Source organism: Zingiber officinale, chromosome 6A (assembly GCF_018446385.1).
Source record: "Zingiber officinale cultivar Zhangliang chromosome 6A, Zo_v1.1, whole genome shotgun sequence".
NCBI classification, from domain to species: domain Eukaryota; kingdom Viridiplantae; phylum Streptophyta; class Magnoliopsida; order Zingiberales; family Zingiberaceae; genus Zingiber; species Zingiber officinale.
This window is the reverse complement of record NC_055997.1, coordinates 90,431,331-90,451,573: the sequence shown is the minus strand read 5'-3', so window position 1 is coordinate 90,451,573 and position 20,243 is coordinate 90,431,331. Positions and strand designations below refer to the sequence as shown.

Genomic DNA, 20,243 nt, shown 5'->3' with positions numbered 1-20,243 from the left:
CTATGATCCTGTCCGAATCGCCGAACCAAAGGACGCTGGGCACGTGGCGCACTCCTAGTCGATGGTGTAGGCCTCCGTCGGGTCGCACGAATCTCCGGCGAACCTGCACAGAAGTTGGGCCGGGAAGGGGTTCCCGACGGCGACCCTCCGACGCTCAAGTCAGGTAAGCGGACAGCAAAAGGTGGCTCCAAAGCTTGCAGAATGCGTACCTCCGGCGAAGGAAGAGGCTCTTTATATAGAGCGGTGAAAGAACTAATGCACGTCCATCGAGGCGCAGACGTGTCCGCAGCCCATACCTCGGTATGTACCTGTCAGAGAGCTTACCTGACACCATACTGCTACAGTTCAATCATGTCTTCGATGGGACAACAGAACACCTTGTTGTCAGACTTAGAGTATGGCCTAGCCATAGGACTTGACGGCTGTCAGAAAATGTTCCTATCCTTCACCCACCGCCCGGCCGGGACGTCCGTTAGGCCGACCGGCGCGAAGAGCGTCGTCCGGACGGCTTTAATTCCCGGCGCCAGCCGGCCGGTGCGCCCATTACGTCCTGCCTTCTCTTAGGCCTTCCGCTCGGTCATTTACTACTTCATTGAGCGTAGGAAACCCGACCCCTGTCAGGGCGTCTTTCACTATCAGACGTGTACGGGCAGGCCGATCGGCCTGCCCTTTTGTCACTCGTCCGGTCGGCTCACCCTTCTTCTATGGACCACCTGGCCCTTTGACCTCCACGTGGCGTTGACCCCTCGTTAGGGGGTCCCGGGCTCTTATCACCGGATCACTTGCCTCCCCCTCAAGTCTAGTCGAAGGAGGCGAAGTCCGACTGACTGGACTGCCGATCTGACTGAGCAATGATTGCTGCATTGGGCCGCTCGGCCAGGCGTAAGGATGCTCATCCGTTCGGCGGTATCTTGCCCATGCCTTGTGTTTTTCTTGGAATCCATGTCCGATGCTCTCCCCTATTATCCATCACGTGCGCTGCGCACGGTAAGGGGAGCTCATTAAATGCGGCCAATATCCTGCTGACACGTGGCGATCGTGCGTTTGTCAGCGTATGGCGGTGGCGTCACTTCCGATGGGACAGCCGCCGTTTGAAATGAACGGCTGGATGATGACCTCATTAACAACGACCTGGATCGGACGGTGGAGGTTGCTCCCGGGCGGCAATATAAAGCCCACGACTCCGTTTCCGCCGCATTGTTGGTTCCTCCTCCTCCGGCGCTCCTCTGCCCGTTTTTCTCTCCGGCGACCTCGCCCCTCAACTCTTCGGCAACCCCAGGCCCCCGTCGATCATCTTTCTTGCTCGTAAGACCATCTTTCTCGTTCCCAACGTTTTCTTCTTGCTGTTAATCATTTCCTTCAGTCAGTTTTCCTCCATTCCTTGCTTGAACCTTCCCCTTTTGTCCCGCATTCCTGTCCTTCGATCATGACTAGTACTTCGCAGTCAACCGGCGGTGCTCCAGGTCTTTGGTATTCGACCATGGAAAGTCGTTTTGACGAGGAGGACGCGTTGCGTCTTGCTCGGACTTACGACATTCCTTCCGACCACCAAATAGTATTAGCCACACCGGCCGATCGGCCTCATGAACCGCCGATCGGCACAGTTCTTTTTTTCCGAGACCAATTTCTGGCCGGACTACGCTTCCCACCCCATGAATTTTTCCTGCAAGTCTGCAATTACTTCCGCATTCCGCTCGGCCAGGTAGTTCCCAACTCTATTAGGCTGCTGAGCGGAGTAATAGTTTTGTTCAAACTGAACGGCATCCCCTTAGACCCAAAAATTTTTCACTACTTCTACTATCCCAAGCAGGCCGAGTGGGGAACTTTTGTTTTTCAATCTAGGATAGGTTTCGTCCTCTTCGACGGCATGCCGAGCTCCAACAAACACTGGAAGGAGCACTTTTTCTATATACGTTTTCCCGAGTGGCCAACTTTTCGTATCAAGTGGCAGACGGCGATGCCAGCGCAGCCGGAGCTCGGCAAATTTAGAGGCAACGCGGCCTACCTACATGCAGCCGAACGGCTGGTTGGTCAGCGTTATCATATTGACAAGCTGCTCCTTCCGGGAGTAATGCACATATTTGGCTTGTCCTCTACCACAGCCGATCTGCCCTGCAGTATGAGTAAGTTCCCTTATCTTCCCGTTTGTTTTGTTCTAACTGATTTATTTTTTGCTTCTGTAGCTGAAGTCATGTGGCGCGCCAAGGCGACTGAGAAGCTCAAGTTGAAAGCCGCTCAGATTGAGGCGGTGACGAACAAAGAGGTCGCCGAGCGGGGACTTGGTGATCCGACCGACGAAGCAAGTGAGGGGCCTCAGAATGCCCCTGAAGCCGCAGCAGCTACTGCCTCCCTCGAGGAGGCAGCGGGCGACACAGAACCTCCTACCCAAGCTGAGGTGGAGGGCCGTTCGGCCGACGATATTCCGCTAGTCACTCGGAAGCGCCGCCGACCGGAATCTGCGTCTGCCTCCACTCCACTTGATGAGCCACCGCCCGAGCGGGGCGCGGATGCTCCAATGTTGTCCGGGACGATTTCTCTCGAGAGTAGTCCGACCCCACATGGCTCTCCGAGGGCCAGCTCTGAGGTGCCGCCATCCAGCCCTTCTAGAACTCTGCGCCGTATCAGGCGTTTGGGCGACCTTCCCTCCTCGTCCACCGGTAAGGCCGATGCCTCTCAGAGCGAGCTGAGCGGCTCGAATTTAATTAAGACCATTCTGCGCCTCCCCTCAGAGAAATACATGGCCGCTACTGATCGGCCAGTGGTCCCCGAGCAGCAGATCACCTTGACGGGCCACCTTGCAAAAGCTTGGGAGGACGCTCGGCGTCGCATAAAAGAGATGACTCCTGGGCAACTCGGCAACAGCAACCTCCAACAGGCCACCGGGGTATGCTCTTCTTCTTTATTCGTGTAGTTGAATTAAGTTTTTAACCTATTCACCTTTGCTCGTAGAACTGGGTGGAGCAGATTGCCATTAGCAATCGGTTGGCCGAGCTGGAGGACTAACTGAGAAAACTTAAAGCCACCGGGGACAACCAACAATCGACGGCCGCTCTGGAGAAGGCCAAAAAATCACTGGAAGCCGAACGGAAAAGGGCTTCCGATCTGGCGAGCAAGGTCGTTCGGCTTGAGGCGATGATCAAGCAACGAGATAAGGAGATCAAGACGGCGACCACCCGGAAGCTCCAGGCCATCGAGGATATGGACCGGATGAAAGTGGAGATCTGAGGGCTGGAGCAACGCATCAAGGATTTGGATGCTCTGCTGGCTACCGAGAAGGAGAGCCGCTCGGCCGATCTCCAAAGATTTGATGGAGACTTGAAGGATCTCCAAGCCGCCAGCGACGAGGCCCACACCACGCTCAAAGAATATCAAGAGGGGGAGTCGGCCCGTTCTGACGAAGTGAGGAAGGCGTATCTCTGCTTGGAAGATTTCGGAGGGAAGTTCACCGACAAGATATCCCTCACTTTCGAAGAAGTGATCAAGGCGGCGGTGGATTACTTGAAGACCAAGGGCCACCTGCCTGCCGAGCTGGCCATCCCCCCCGAGGACCTCGCGACCGTGATGGACGCCATCCCTGACACTATTTTTGACTTTGACGCGTGATAAGCGTTTTTTCTGTGTATGAACTTTTTTGTATTTCAGCCGTTCGACCCAACTTGTTTGGTTCACCCAGTATATAATAGATAATCTTTTCTATTCCTTCAACTTCTGTTTGGCAAGAAATTTTTCTCTCGTCACGATTGAAGTGTTCTTTAAAACTCTTCCGCTCGACACCACATTCTACCAGACAAGTCGATTGTTTTTAATGTCTTTTATCATGCGACTGAGCAGCCGCTCGGCGTTCTAACGAATCCGCTCGGCGTTTACACGCTAATATCTTTTAACTTCTACTGACCAACTTTTGCTCTATGCCTTACCCCCAAAGGGGTTTTCCGTACACATTTGATAAGCGAGCCGCTCAGCCGTATGTTGGTCTCAACGACCAGGCTGTCGTTGATCGTATCATGTGAATGGCTATCCGCTCGGACGTTTATAGACGCCGGCTCGTCTCAGGATATTTAACGTCGGAGCTCAACGGCCTTCCGCTCGGACGTTTATAGACGTCGGCCCGTCTCTCGATATTTAACGTCGGAGCTCGACGGTCCTCCGCTCGGATGTTTATAGACGCCGGCTCGTCTCTCGATATTTAACGTCGGAGCTCGACGGCCTTCCGCTTGGACGTTTATAGACGCCGGCTCATCTCTCGATATTTAACGTCGGAGCTCGACGGCCTTCCGCTCGGACATTTATAGACGCCTGCCCGTCTCTCGATATTTAACGTCGGAGCTCAACGGCCTTCCACTCGGACGTTTATAGACACCGGCTCGTCTCTCGATATTTAACGTCGGAGCTCGACGGCCTTCCGCTCGGACGTTTATAGATGCCGGCTCATCTCTCGATATTTAACGTCGGAGCTCGACGGCCTTCCGCTCGGACGCTTATAGCCGGCTCGTCTCTCGATATTTAACGCCGGAGCTCGACGGTCTTCCGCCGGACGGTTTATAGACGCCGCTCTCTCGATATTTAACGTCGGAGCTCGACGGTCTTCCGCTCGGACGTTTATAGACGCCGACTCGTCTCTTGATATTTAACGTCGGAGCTCGACGGTCCTCCGCTCGGACGTTTATAGACGCCGGCTTGTCTCTCGATATTTAACGTCGGAGCTCGACGGTCTTCCGCTCGGACGTTTATAGACGCCGGCTCGTCTCTCGATATTTAACGTCGGAGCTCGACGGTCTTCCGCTCGGACGTTTATAGACGCCGGCTCGTCTCTCGATATTTAACGTCGGAGCTCGACGATCCTCCGCTCAGACGTTTATAGACACCGGCTCGTCTCTCGATATTTAACGTCGGAGCTCGACGGCCTTCCGCTCGGACGTTTATAGACGCCGGCTCGTCTCTCGATATTTAACGTCGGAGCTCGACGGCCTTTACGGCTAACTTCGACACTGTTGATCGGCGAAACCCTTGGCCATCCTTTGAATTAATTTTTGCTTCTTGCATTACAAGGACATGGACAACTAACATATACAAAAATGATTTACATTCGTGCACCTTTCACCCCGCTCGATAAGGCTGGAGATGATTCGCACTCCACGGTCGATCCAGCTGCCGCCCGTCTTCATCCTCCAAATAATATGCTCCCGATCGGAGCTTCTCAATAACCTTGAAGGGACCCGCCCAGGGAGCTTCTAACTTGCCGACATCGTCGACCGGCTTGACTTTCTTCCAGACAAGAACGCCGACCTGGAATAATCTGGGGATTACACGGCGGTTGTAATTTTGCTTCATCCGCTGCCGGTACGCCATCAGCCGAATGGACGCCTTGGCTCGCTCCTCGTCGACCAAATCCAACTCGATGTTCCTCCGTTCGGCGTTGCCATCATCATAACTCTGAATCCGAACGGACTCGACGCCGACTTCGACTGGAATAACTGCCTCGCCACAATACACCAAATGGAATGGTGTGACGCCCGTCCCTTCCTTCGGAGTTGTCCGGATGGCCCACAAGACGCCCAGCACTTCATCCGGCCAACTTCCTCCCAAATGGTCTAGCCGAGCGCGCAGAATACGAAGAATTTCCCGATTGGCTACTTCGGCTTGACCGTTGCTTTGGGATAAGCCACGGACGTGAAGTGTTGCTCGATGCCATAGCTCTTGCACCAATCCTCCAGCACCTTCCATGTGAATTGCCGTCCGTTGTCGGAAATCAGTCGGCGAGGGATGCCGAACTGACAAATGATGTGTTGCCATATGAACTTTTTGACCATTTGTTCGGTGATCCTGGCTAGCGGCTCGGCCTCCACCCACTTGGAAAAATAATCTACCGCCACTAGTAGAAATTTCCGCTGTCCGGTCGCCATAGGAAATGGACCAACAATATCCATTCCCCACTGGTCGAACGGACACGAGACTGTAGATGTCTTCATTTCCTCGGCCGGTCGGTGGTAGAAGTTATGGTACTTCTGGCATGAAAGGCACGTCGACACGGTCCGAGCGGCATCTGCTTGTAAAGTCGGCCAAAAGTACCTGGCCAGGAGGATCTTCTTGGCCAACGATCGTCCGCCCGGATGCCCTCCGCACGATCCTTGATGTACTTCTTGGAGGATGTAAGCCGAGTCCTCCGAGCTCACGCATTTCAACAACGGGCGTGAGAAAGCCTTTTTGTAAAGCTGATCGCCGATGAGTGTGAACCGACCGGCTCTTCTCCTTAGCAGCTGAGCTTCATACTCATTGGATGGTGTGGCGCTCGAGCAGAGGAACTCTATGATGGGTGTTCTCCAGTCGCTCGGAATCGTGAGGCCTGCCATCCGGTCGACATGCGCCACCAACAATACTTTTTCAATTGGCTGCTGAATGGCAATCAGCGTTATTGAGCTCGCGAGCTTGGCTAACTCATTGGCCGCTTGATTTTCTGCTCTGGGCATCTTCTGAACAATAACTTCTCTAAAATCGGCTTTGAGCTTTTCGAAGGCTTCAGCGTAGAGCTTGAGTTGAGCATTATTAATTTCGAAGGTACCAGAGAGCTGCTGAGCGGCCAACTGTGAATCCGAATGAAGTGTTACCCGACCGGCTCCCACATGCCGAGCAGCCTGCAAGCTAGCTATGAGGGCCTCATATTCTGTTTCATTGTTGGTAGCTTTATAATCCAGCCGGACGGATAAGTGCATCTTTTCTTCTTGAGGGGAGAGCAACAATATTCCAATCCCGCTTCCGAGCCGAGTGGACGACCCATCCACATATATTCTCCACATAGCTTCCGGCTCCGGCCTTTGCACCTCAGTCACGAAATCGACCAAGGATTGCACTTTGATCGCCGAGCGGGGCTGGTATTGGATATCGAACTCACTTAATTCCGTCATCCATTTGATGAGCCGTCCGGATGCCTCTGGATTTAGTAGGACACGCCCGAGCGAGCTATTAGTTTTAACAATTATCGTGTGCGCTAGGAAGTATGGACGAAGGCGCCGAGTGGCCAGTACCAAAGCGAAAGCCAGCTTCTCGAGCCCAGTGTAGCGAGATTCAGCATCTTTTAAAATATGGCTAAGGAAATATACAGACTCTTCTCCGCTCGACCTCACTAAAGCTGAGTCGATTGCATGCTCGGTTGAAGACAAGTACATATGAAGTGGCTCACCCGCAGTCGGCTTGGCTAATATCGGGAGAGAGTTCAGAAATGCCTTCAAATCTTCGAACGCCCGGTCGCATTCTTCGTCCCAGTAAAATTTTGTAGCTTTGCGTAAGATCTTGAAAAAAGGAAGGCTCCGGTCGGCGGTTTTGGAGATGAACCTGGACAGAGCGGTGATCTGACCGGTCAAACGCTGCACTTCTCTTGTATTTCTTGGAGGCGGCATATCTTGTAGAGCTTTCACCTTGCTGGGATTTGCTTCGATTCCCCGCTCGGTCACTATGTACCCCAGAAAGCGCCCTCCTTTTGCTCCGAACAGGCACTTCTGGGGATTTAGCTTGACTCCATATTTACGCAGCGTTCGGAAGGTTTCCTCCATGTCTTTGAAGAGATCGGCCGCTCGGCGGGACTTAATGAGAATATCGTCCACATAAACTTCTAGATTCCGCCCGATCTGCTCTCTGAATACTTTATTATCAAGCGCTGATATGTGGCTCCCGCATTCTTCAATCCGAACGACATTACATTATAGCAATAAGTGCCGTCGGCCGTCATGAAGCTAACCTTTTCTTGATCTTCACGGGCGAGCGGCACTTGGTGATAGCCCTGGTAGGCGTCGAGCATACAGATTAATTCGCAGCCGGCCGTAGAGTCCACCAGCTGATCTATCCGGGGTAGGGGATAAAAATCTTTCGGGCAAGCTTTGTTGAGATCCCGAAAATCAACGCACACTCTCCACTTGTTGCCTGGCTTAGAGACTAATAATACGTTAGCCAGCCAACTCGGGAACTGCACCTCGCGTATATGGCCGCTTTCAAAAGCTTTTTCACCTCCGCCCGGATGATGGCATTCTGCTCGGCGCTGAAGTCCCTTTTTCTTTGCTTCACTGGCCGAGCGTCCGGTCAGACATGCAACTCGTGCTGCGCTATGATCGGCGAAATTCCGGGCAGCTCATGTGTCGACCAGATGAAGACATCATGATTTCTTCGGAGGCATTGGATAAGCTCATCTTTCTGTTTCTCCTCCAGATCGGACGCAATAAAAGTCGTGGCATCCGATCGGGTTGGGTGAATCTGCACTTCCTCTTTTTCTTCATAAATTAAAGAGGGTGGCTTTTCGATGATGGCGTTTACCTCAATCCGGGACGCCTTCCGAGCGGAATTGGCTTCTGCTCGGACCATCTCGATGTAGCATCGCCGAGCAGCTAGCTGATCTCCCCGTACCTCTCCCACTTTGTCCTCCACTGGGAACTTGATCTTCTGATGGAAGGTTGAGACGACCGCTCGAAATTCGCTGAGCGCCGATGTTCGCTCTCCGCAAGTGTACGGAAATGTCACAAGTAATATAAAAGATTATCGTATCCACAGGGACTGGAATAAGCACTAGAAATGTCTCAATGTGAATTAGCTAAACAACTATCCAATCGTTTCAAAAGCAAAGTAAGGTAAACAAATCTAATCTTAAAGATCAACAAACAAGAATTTAGTGTTTTGGGTTATGATAAAGGAGGTTCTAGGAGTTTCGGTTTCTTTGTAGGATTTCTCGAATGTAAATCGTCCACCAATTCTTATCCCTCAATTGCCAAACATGTAGAAAGTTGCCGGTTCTCTCTTGCAATAGACAACCGGCTAAGGACTGAGAAATGTATCTAAATATGATTAATTAGACATGAACCTACGTTGTCCTTACACAGAAGCGCACCTATTACTATGCCTTCCTCGGATATCAACATAGAAGCCCACAACTTATTAATCTATCAAGATACAAGAAACTAATCACAAGATCCATCCTACTCTCTTGAATATTCCCATTTCCTCTTCAAGATTATCTCTTAAACGTCCTTACACGGGCTTGCACCTGTCACGTGGATCCCTCGGATGATCGAGTGAGAGTTTATCTTTACAAAGTCCACAAGAAATCCAATCAATCAATCAAGAATGAGAATTAAGCACAAATCACCATTAATCATTCAAGATCTAATTGATACAAGCAAGACAATGTCATTGAAATAAGAAAATGGCAAATCCATAAGAGATTACATCAATCCACCATACAAATACTCCCTTAATCCTAGAATACAATATCTACTCCATGAATCGAGGAAGAAAACCCGAAGAAATAGAGATTACAAGCATTTCTTAAATCCCCAATCCAAGAAATCAAGAAGAGGGGGAAAGAGAAAACTTATCTACGAAGAAGCCTCGTCTTCGGATCCAATCCTCGCTCCGGAGTCGAAATCGTCGAGATCTCCCTTAGAATCGCCCAGAAATCCTCCCAAGAATGGGAGGAAACCACCAAATCTTGCCTTCTCCCAAAGGGGGAGAGATCCCCTTTCAATTCATGAAGGAAGGTTTAAATAGAGGAGGAAATCGGGCGCCACACGGCCCCTCGACACGGCCGTGTGAGATCCACACGGCCATGTCCAGTTCCTTCTCTGCCGATGCTGCACGGCCGTGTGGTGCACACGGCCAAGGCCCTCCTGCTCTCTGGAAATGCTACACGGCCGTGTGGTGCACACGGCCACCACCTGCTTGGCCTCTGGAAACCTCACACGGCCGTGTAGAGGTCACACCCCCTTGCATGGCCCTTGCACACCCCCTTGCCTGACCCTTGTCATAGCTCTAAATTGCAATGCTTCATTTCAGCGTCTTTTACACCATCAAGATGGGGTTTTCTATGGTTGAAGTCTTCATCTAAGTTGCAGATCTTGAAGTTATCTACAACCCGGTATAAAGAACAGCCCAAATCTCCAACCGAGCACAAAGTTATGACCGTTTTAGTTTTAGTCTGCAGTGCAGAAAACCTCACACGGCCGTGTGAGGTTCACACGGCCTTCACACGGCCATGTGAAGTTCACACGGCCCCAACATGACCCCTACACGGCCTTAACACTCCCATGTGAGTTCTACACGGCCAGAACATGAAGAAAACATAGTTTTGCATGCCCATGTCACTCTGGAAGCTCTAGACTTCATTTAAACTCTGTTTTTACTCCCAAAAACGTCCTGTCAATCAAAATAAGCAAAGAGTAGATCTCCGAACAGAATATAATGAAAGTATGATATTCTAATGAAATAGGGTGCAATAAACATAGATTATGCCAATGAAATACAAGTAGATGTGCATCAAAGTATGCATAAAAGAGTATATAATCTACGCACATCACACCCCCAGACTTAAACCTTTGCTTGTCCTCAAGCAAAATGCTGCAGTCTAAATTCATATGTTCTACTACATATTCATAAAACCTAGTGCACTTTCCTAATTCTATCAAAAAGTTTCATTAACAAGCGTGATCATGGAAACAAGTAAAGTATGGTTCAAGCATAAGAATCTTGTGCACAGTGTAAAAGTAACTCAACACCCTTCAAGTCTCAATCCATGTCCTAGTCAAGTCGTCATCAAATTTGAATTCCTAATGTTTCCAGTGAAAGACAAGTAACCAGTGATAGGCACTTACTCACCATTCACTTGGTTCATATTTCTCAACTAACCCAAGGTCTCAAAGGTGTGCTCAATCTCAAGGGAAGCTAAGCAGTCATTTCCCCAGTAACCTAACTCGGTCTCAAAGGGGTGACTGATTTTCATATCCCTCTTTTTTTCTTTTTTTTTTTAAGTGTTTGCATTGTGCAAAACTTATTCACAAATGTACTTTTAGCACACATGTTGGGATATTTTGATTTTTCCAAATGAGCTTTAATGATTTGAGCCTCATCCAGTAACCAAAATGAAAGTTGAGAAATCACCATGGAAACCAAGTACTAAGCAAACAAGATGAATCATGACTATTTCAATGACATCAACTATTCAAGCATCAAGCACAAGTGTAGTGAAAATAAAATCCTTAAGGTTGAACCAAAACTAAAACTCATCACCATAAGATTCTTAGCTTATTAATGCTTCCCAAGATAGAAAAAAAGAACTACACAAAGTTTACTACTAGCACCATTCGAACATCATGAATCAAGACAATAATCATGCTAACATTTCACTTGAATCCAAGAAAGCATATAAGTGAAGATTTGATGTTCTCAAGATGTATGCCACAAAAAATCAAAACAAAATGCAAGACATAAGCAAAAACAAAAACAAACAAAGCAAATCAAATGCATCTAATGCATCCCCCCAGACTTAAATTTTTCATCGTCCTAATGAAAACTAAAAACAATGTGGAGGAGATTTTAAGAGAAGTTACCAAGTGATGAGCTCCAAATGGTTGACATTCATGTTTTTAAAGATACTCCTCCATCCAATACTCACATTCCTCCACAACTTTGAATTCTACAACAATAAGATAGACAAGAAAAATTAAGTAGAGGATACATGTTTATTATAATGAGAGAACTAAAGACATAAAAGAAAATAAGGAAAATGAACTTGGGTTGCCTCCCAAGAAGCGCTTGTTTAAGGTCATTAGCTCGACCACCTCATTAGATTCATCTAAATCTTGCTCTTGGAGGGGTAAGATATTTTAGAACCCTCCTACCAAGGGCTCTTATTATGGAGGGAGCTTTCATCAAAGGAGCTACAAAGTAAAGTATAACTCTCTCCATCTTCGTCTTCTTGGAAATTTTTTCATGTGGTCGAAGACGGTTCAGATTGAGCTTCCAATTATTGGCCCATGTGAAATCTGCACATCCAAAAGAAAAACAAATCTCCCACAAGCATATTATATAGTATAGAGCTAGAACCATATCAAGATAAGATGAATAAGTAATAAAAACTGAATCACATCCAACAAAGCCAATTATAGGTACCTCCATAAAGTTTTCCAAAAGATCACAAGAAATACTAACCTTACTTTGCTGAGAAATACCTGAAATTTCTAAACATGTAAATGTGACTTCCTCTGAATCAAATGATGGTTCTGGCTCTAGCTTAGGTGTTGATGATATCAATGATGGTGATTCTTGAGACTCTACTAGCTCTGTATAAGTCCCTACACATTGTTCCACAACATGATCAATTCTTAGATCCTCTAAGGGTTGTCTTGACAAAGGTAGTGATCCTTGAGATGCTGCTTCCACAACACAGCTCCCTACACATTCTTCCATATCATCATCATCAACACATATATCAAAAAATAAACCAACATCTATGTCCTCAATAGGAGAATCAATAACAAGAGGATCAATAACTTCACTTGCAGTTTTAAGTTGATCTACCACATCACATTCATCATCTGAAAATTCAATGTCACTATAACACCTTATAAAATTTTGAGGTAGATTTGAAAACTTATTTACCACTACATTATCAATAAAATCCTCATCTGAAAAATCTTCATCTTCATATATATTTAAAAATCTACACTCAACCATATTAGTGTCACAGGATTTGCAGAAGTCTTTATTTTCATTGACCCCCACTAACCTTTGTGGAAAATGAACCCTTAGTGAAGGTCCTGGGAAAGACTGAACTCCCTTTTTCCCAAATTCCCTTTGAGCTTTTGGAGGAGGTCCAACTTGCTTATCTAATGTTGGTGTGATTAATCGTTGAGGGAAAGGTGCTTCTGGCCTTTGGGAACTTCTTAGAGAAATGGAATTGAGTTCTTGTGATCTTCTATTATTCTTCTCCTCAATTCTAAACATGTCATTCTTCAGAAGTTCTTCATGATTTTTGCCACTTCTCAACCCCACATCATCACACTTTTCATTGGATCTTGACTGTGTAGGAGGGGGATCTTCTTTAAACCATTTTGAAACAATACTATTAAGCTTTGCCCCTAAATGTTTGAACTCCTCACTCTGTGACTTGTGAATTTCAACATTTTTAGGTGGTTGAATTTCATTTTGTTTGACAGGCTCTCTTACATTTATGGCTTTCACTTCTTGAATATCTGAGGGAAATTCCATCCAACTTTTGTTCGACCATTCATGGAGGTTCAATGTCACTTGATCAATTAATGAATAAGCTTCATCTACACTTTTGTCCATAAAAGAACCTCCAGCTGATGAATCCAATAAAGTCTTGTCTGAGAAAGAAATTCCCCCATAGAATATGTGCAAAATCAACCATTTTTCAAAATCATGATGAGGGAACTGTCTTTGAAGACTCTTGAATCTATCCCATGCTTCAAATAATGATTCTCCATATGCCTGAGCAAAATTTGTTATGCAATTCCTCATATACACCGTTCTACTTGGAGGGAAAAAATGATTCAGAAATTGCTTCTCCAATTGTTCCCAACTTGTGATGCTTTGAGGACAGAGAGAATATAGCCAAGTCCTTGCTTTATCCTTGATACTGAAAGGAAATGTCATCAATCGAACTGCATCTGCTGATACTCCTTCACATTTCACCAAATCACAAATCTCTAAAAATGTTTCAAGATACAGATAAGGACTTTCTGATACTTCTCCTCCAAATTTGTGACCTTGTATCATGAAAATTAGCTCTGGGTCTAGTTGGAAACTTTCTGCTTCAATTTGAGGTTGCACAATGGGAGATAAAAATCTTGCAGAAAAGGGTGTAGAAAAATTTCTCATGAGCCTGCTTGACATGTTAGTGCTCATGGATATTCAAGAAGAAAAAGAAAATTATCAAGAATCAAAAACAAGAAATAAAATGCAATATGAAAAGCAAGAAAGCAAATGCAGAATTTAAATTGCAAGAAAGAAAGTGCATAATGAAAACAAGAAAGAAAAGATAAAAGGAAAAAGAAAAATATCTAGAATAATTCATATGCTAAAGATTGCAAGATATATTTACAAAAGAAAAGAAGAAAGAAACTAGATCAAAAGAGAAAACAGAGAAAAGTTAGATTAGAGTGCGAGAAATCAAGAATGCAAAGTTAGAATTAGAATTAGAATTGCAACAAAAAGAATTGTCAAGAATGTTATTCAAGAAAAGAAAAGCTTATAGAAACAGAATTCTAAAGTTACAACTATGAAAATGTAAAGAAAGAAAGAAAAGTTATGTTTAGTCTAACTCAATTGATAATTCCTAATGTTATAGCGCAGTCCCCGGCAACGACGCCAAAAACTTGTTCGCTCTCTGCAAGTGTACGGAAATGTCGCAAGTAATATAAAAGATTATCGTATCCACAGGGACTGGAATAAGCACTAGAAATGTCTCAATACGAATTAGCTAAACAACTATCTAATCGTTTCAAAAGCAAAGTAAGGTAAACAAATCTAATCTTAAAGATCAACAAACAAGAATTTAGTGTTTTGGGTTATGATAAAGGAGGTTCTAGGAGTTTCGGTTTCTTTGTAGGATTTCTCGAATGTAAATCGTCCACCAATTCTTATCCCTCAATTGCCAAACATGTAGAAAGTTGCCGGTTCTCTCTTGCAATAGACAACCGGCTAAGGACTGAGAAATGTATCTAAATATGATTAATTAGATATGAACCTACGTTGTCCTTACACAGAAGCGCACCTATTACTATGCCTTCCTCGGATATCAACATAGAAGCCCACAACTTATTAATCTATCAAGATACAAGAAACTAATCACAAGATCCATCCTACTCTCTTGAATATTCCCATTTCCTCTTCAAGATTATCTCTTAAACGTCCTTACACGGGCTTGCACCTGTCACGTGGATCCCTCGGATGATCGAGTGAGAGTTTATCTTTACAAAGTCCACAAGAAATCCAATCAATCAATCAAGAATGAGAATTAAGCACAAATCACCATTAATCATTCAAGATCTAATTGATACAAGCAAGACAATGTCATTGAAACAAGAAAATGGCAAATCCATAAGAGATTACATCAATCCACCATACAAATACTCCCTTAATCCTAGAATACAATATCTACTCCATGAATCGAGGAAGAAAACCCGAAGAAATAGAGATTACAAGCATTTCTTAAATCCCCAATCCAAGAAATCAAGAAGAGGGGGAAAGAGAAAACTTATCTACGAAGAAGCCTCGTCTTCGGATCCAATCCTCGCTCCGGAGTCGAAATCGTCGAGATCTCCCTTAGAATCGCCCAGAAATCCTCCCAAGAATGGGAGGAAACCACCAAATCTTGCCTTCTCCCAAAGGGGGAGAGATCCCCTTTCAATTCATGAAGGAAGGTTTAAATAGAGGAGGAAATCGAGCGCCACACGGCCCCTCGACACGGCCGTGTGAGATCCACACGGCCATGTCCAGTTCCTTCTCTGCCGATGCTGCACGACCATGTGGTGCACACGGCCAAGGCCCTCCTGCTCTCTGGAAATGCTACACGGCCGTGTGGTGCACACGGCCACCACCTGCTTGGCCTCTGGAAACCTCACACGGCCGTGTAGAGGTCACACCCCCTTGCATGGCCCTTGCACACCCCCTTGCCTGACCCTTGTCATAGCTCTAAATTGCAATGCTTCATTTCAGCGTCTTTTACACCATCAAGATGGGGTTTTCTATGGTTTAAGTCTTCATCTAAGTTGCAGAACTTGAAGTTATCTACAACCCGGTACAAAGAACAGCCCAAATCTCCAACCGAGCACAAAGTTATGGCCGTTTTAGTTTTAGTCTGCAGTGCAGAAAACCTCACACGGCCGTGTGAGGTTCACACGGCCGTGTGAGGTTCACACGGCCTTCACACGGCCATGTGAAGTTCACACGGCCCCAACATGACCCCTACACGGCCTTAACACTCCCATGTGAGTTCTACACGGCCAGAACATGAAGAAAACATAGTTTTGCATGCCCATGTCACTCTGGAAGCTCTAGACTTCATTTAAACTCTGTTTTTACTCCAAAAAACGTCCTGTCAATCAAAATAAGCAAAGAGTAGATCTCCGAACAGAATATAATGAAAGTATGATATTCTAATGAAATAGGGTGCAATAAACATAGATTATGCCAATGAAATACAAGTAGATGTGCGTCAAAGTATGCATAAAAGAGTATATAATCTACGCACATCAGCCGGTCGTCCCAAAATGACATTGTAGAAAGAGGGAGAGTCGACTACCACGAAGTTTGTTGTTCTTATCCTCCTGAGCGGCTCTTCTCCCAGCGAGGTGGCAAGCCGGATCTGTCCGACCGGCTGAACTTCGTTACCAGTGAACCCATAGAGCGGAGTTGTCATGGATAGCAGCTCGGCTCGATCAATTTGCAACTGATCGAACGCCTTCTTGAATATGATGTTGACTGAGCTACCTGTGTCAACAAATACACGGTAGTGTAATTGGCTATTACCGCTTTGATGAGCAGAGCATCGTCATGGGGTACTTCAACTCCTTCCAAGTCCCCGGGTCCGAAACTAATTTCGGGTCCTTCCGCTTGTTCTTGGCTACAGCCGACCGCATGAATCTGGAGCTGCCGGATGCTCGCCTTTCTAGCTCGGTTGGAGTCTCCTCCGGTCGGCCCGCCAGCAATAACGTTGATCTCGCCTCGGGAAGTATTGCTTCTATTTTTCTCTTCCCGAGCGGATGGTCGAGACCGTTCTCTGGACGCTCGGCGATTCTCCTTCCTCGGGGAATGGTGCCGATCGGGAGTCTGTTGCTGTGGCCTATCAGTTCGCGTCCGATTGGCGTCATGAGTTCTCCGTTGCCTGTCGACTGAGGGAGACCGTCGTCCGGCATTCCGGGGCGCAGGATGAGCCACGAAGGGAAGACTTCGACAATCCCTTGTGTTGTGCATATCCGTCCGGTGGAAGGAGCAAAACATCGGGGTCCATTTCTTTTTTGGCTTGGGCCGGGCGGCGGCTACCTCTTGCACGTGGGACCTGGCATGAGAGGATCGGATTACTTCAACCCTTGGTCCTCTGGGCGGCTGATGAACGGCGTGCTGTTTCCGCTCGGCTGGAGGAGCCCGCTCGGTTGGAGTTTCTTTTTTCCTAGCCGCTTGTGCCTCTTCCACGTTGATGTATTTGTTCGCTCGGTGTAGCATGTGATCATAGTCTCGGGGCGGCTTTCGGATGAGCGATCGGAAGAAATCCCCATCCACCAGGCCTTGTGTGAAGGCATTCATCATGGTTTCCGAGGTGGCCGTTGGAATGTCCATCGCCATTTGGTTGAACCGCTGGATGTAAGCTCGAAGCGATTCACGGGCTTCTTGCTTGATGGCGAACAGGCTCACGCTCGTTTTCTGGTAGTGTCGACTGCTCGCAAAATGGTGGAGGAAGGCCGTTCGGAAGTCCTTGAAGCTTGTGATGGATCCGTCCTGCAGCCTCTGGAACCACCGTTGAGCCCATCCCGAGAGAGTGGTAAGAAAAACTCGGCACTTTACTCCATCTGTGTATTGATGGAGAGTGGCTGTATTATCAAACTTACCCAGATGATCATCTGGGTCGGTTGTCCCATTGTACTCGCCGATCGTCGGAGGTGCGTAGTGCTTTGGCAGAGGGTCTCGTAGAATAGCCTCTGAGAATTGGCGATTGATCCGCTCGGGAGATGCGTCCGCTCGGGGGGCTTTCCCCTTTCTGTCATCTCGCCTAGGCATTTCCTCCGAAGAAGATCCCCTATCCCTATGAGCTGGTACGGCTTCAGGGGTGCGGAATAGGGCTCGATGAAATGCAACGGTGGTCGGTGGTGCTTCCGCTCGACCACCAGACGCCGATGTTGCTTGCTGCTCCAGCCGCTCGGCTGTGGCTTTTTGCTTTTGCTCCACGAGCTTGGCGGCTCTTATCTCGATCAGAGCGTCAAGTTCCTCGTTCGAGAGCGTCACCAAGTGTTGTCGTCCAGCCTCGTCCATGGCTGCCGATCGGATGCAGGAGCGTTCCCACAGACGGCGCCAAATTGATCTTGTCCAAATCGCCGAACCAAAGGACGCTGGGCACGTGGTGCACTCCTAGTCGATGGTGTAGGCCTCCGTCGGGTCGCACGAATCTTCGGCGAACCTGTACAGAAGTCGGGCCGGGAAGGGGTTCCCGGCGGCGACCCTCCGACGCTCAAGTCAGGTAAGAGGACAGCAAAAGGTGGCTCCAAAGCTTGCAGAATGCGTACCTCCGGCGAAGGAAGAGGCTCTTTATATAGAGCGGTGAAAGAACTAATGCACGTCCACTGAGGCACAGACGTGTCCGTAGCCCATACCTCGGTATGTACTTGTCAGAGAGATTACCTGACACCATACTGCTACAGTTCAATCATGTCTTCGATGGGACAACAGAACACCTTGTTGTCAGACTTAGAGTATGGCCTAGCCATAGGACTTGACGGCTGTCAGAAGATGTTCCTATCCTTCACCCACCGCCCGGCCGGGACGTCCGTCCGGCCGACCGGCGCGAAGAGCGTCGTCCGGACGGCCTTAATTCCCGGCGCCAGCCGGCCGGCGCGCCCATTACGTCCTGCCTTCTCTTAGGCCTTCCGCTCGGTCATTTACTACTTCATTGAGCGTCGGAACCCCGACCCCTGTCAGGGCGTCTTTCACTATCAGACGTGTACGGGCAGGCCGATTGGCCTGCCCTTTTGTCACGCGTCCGGTCGGCTCACCCTTCTTCGACGGACCACCTGGCCCTTTGACCTTCAGGTGGCGTTGACCCCTCGTTAGGGGGTCCCGGGCTCTTACCACCGGATCAGCCTACAAGTCTCCTTAATATATCCATGCTCTCAAATCTAAATTTGATAGTATAAATGGAGAACAGTAAATTTTTGAACTGGCAAAGTAAAATATAAAGATGCACGCATGTAAATCCAAGTAATTATTTCATAAGTACAAGGAATGTGATATATGTTCTTGGAATTATGAAAGTTAAATACATTTTATGGATAATATTGAAATTTACTTGTGCAGTTCAATAAAATATCATATTAACAATAATAGTTAATACAATATTTTACAATGTCAATTTTTATGATAGTCTTAGTGTCGTAGACCCATGTTACAAGTTGTTAGAATGTTAATTTTTATGATGCATTTGGAAGTGATAGGATTTTTTTTTTTCTAAACAAGGGTGTGTGGATCCAAAAATGATAATAACCTTGAAGTTATGGGTCACAATCAACATGTGCCATGTATATCTATAATTAATTGAATCCAAAGTACAGATACTTAGATTATAATAAAAAAACAAGTGCCCTGGAATTTTATATTAGTTTACTTTTACAGAATGGATGCAAATTAACTTGTGATCAAAATATGATAAATTGTAATTTTTTATTCATTACTTTAATTCAAGTCTTTCCAATTTTATATGTTAAAAATTATGAATTTATGGGCGCAAGCTGAGTTCAGCTTTGCACCCTAAAACTTGATCGGACACAAGCTCATTTCCTATTAAATTGCAATTCAAATTTTGAGAAATCATAAGTTTTTGAATTTTTTGACTTTAAAAGAGTAGTAACATGTATTTGTAACTTTAATATTGTTATTGAAACATCTATAACTTATAAGACAGGATCTAATTTATAAATTAGCTTTCACCTTGGAGGTAACTAATTGTCACGCTTCGCATGCTAAGCTTGGCCATGAAACTGGCTTCTATTATCGTTCATGAATTGCAACAGTATCAAAGCAAAAACATGCAACTAATCAAACTAAATGCAAATGCATACCTTAAAAGAAAATTTATAATTGTGAGATATGCATAATGTAAAATATTAATAAGGAAAATAACAAATAAGTAAGGTTATCATATTCTATTAATTTAGCATCATTAATATCTGAATTTTTTTCTCTTACTCGGTTTATCACCTAATAAAAATGTATTGTATTTATATAACGTCAGATTAAGGATTATCTTGCAGGCTAACGAGAAGGGGGTTTGAGAAGAAGACAAGAAAAGATAATTGATGTCCTCCAATTTTTTTCAAAAAAAATATTTTATTTTATATTCGACGATAATTACTCAAATAGCTAACACATGTTTATATAAACTCTAAATCTTAAGACACAAAGAAAGGAAATAAATCCCAATATTGACTACAATTTCTAACTCGTAAAGAAATTAGGAAAGGAACTCTAAGGAATTGTACTTGTTACAGCTTCATGTTGGTCATGCCAATTGTTAGTAATAAAATTCATAGGTTGTAACGAATAATTTACTATTTCTAACTCCCTTTGAATCAGAACTAGTTCAAATAGATTATCTTGATTGATTGTATTTTTCCCCTTTCTCATTCTTCTTCTTCCATAAATCCATAAAGGACGAGCAGGCTTCCTTTAAACGTGAGGCACCGAAATTTTCAGAAAAA

General features: G+C 46.2%; 1 non-coding gene across 1 annotated transcript; it reads left to right on the top strand.

The window, feature by feature from the left end:
- The first annotated feature begins 13,192 nt into the window (after positions 1 to 13,192).
- LOC121998824 lies at positions 13,193 to 13,298 on the top strand. The gene has a single exon (XR_006116616.1). It is a non-coding gene; the product is annotated as a small nucleolar RNA R71 (small nucleolar RNA).
- The last annotated feature ends 6,945 nt before the right edge of the window (positions 13,299 to 20,243 follow it).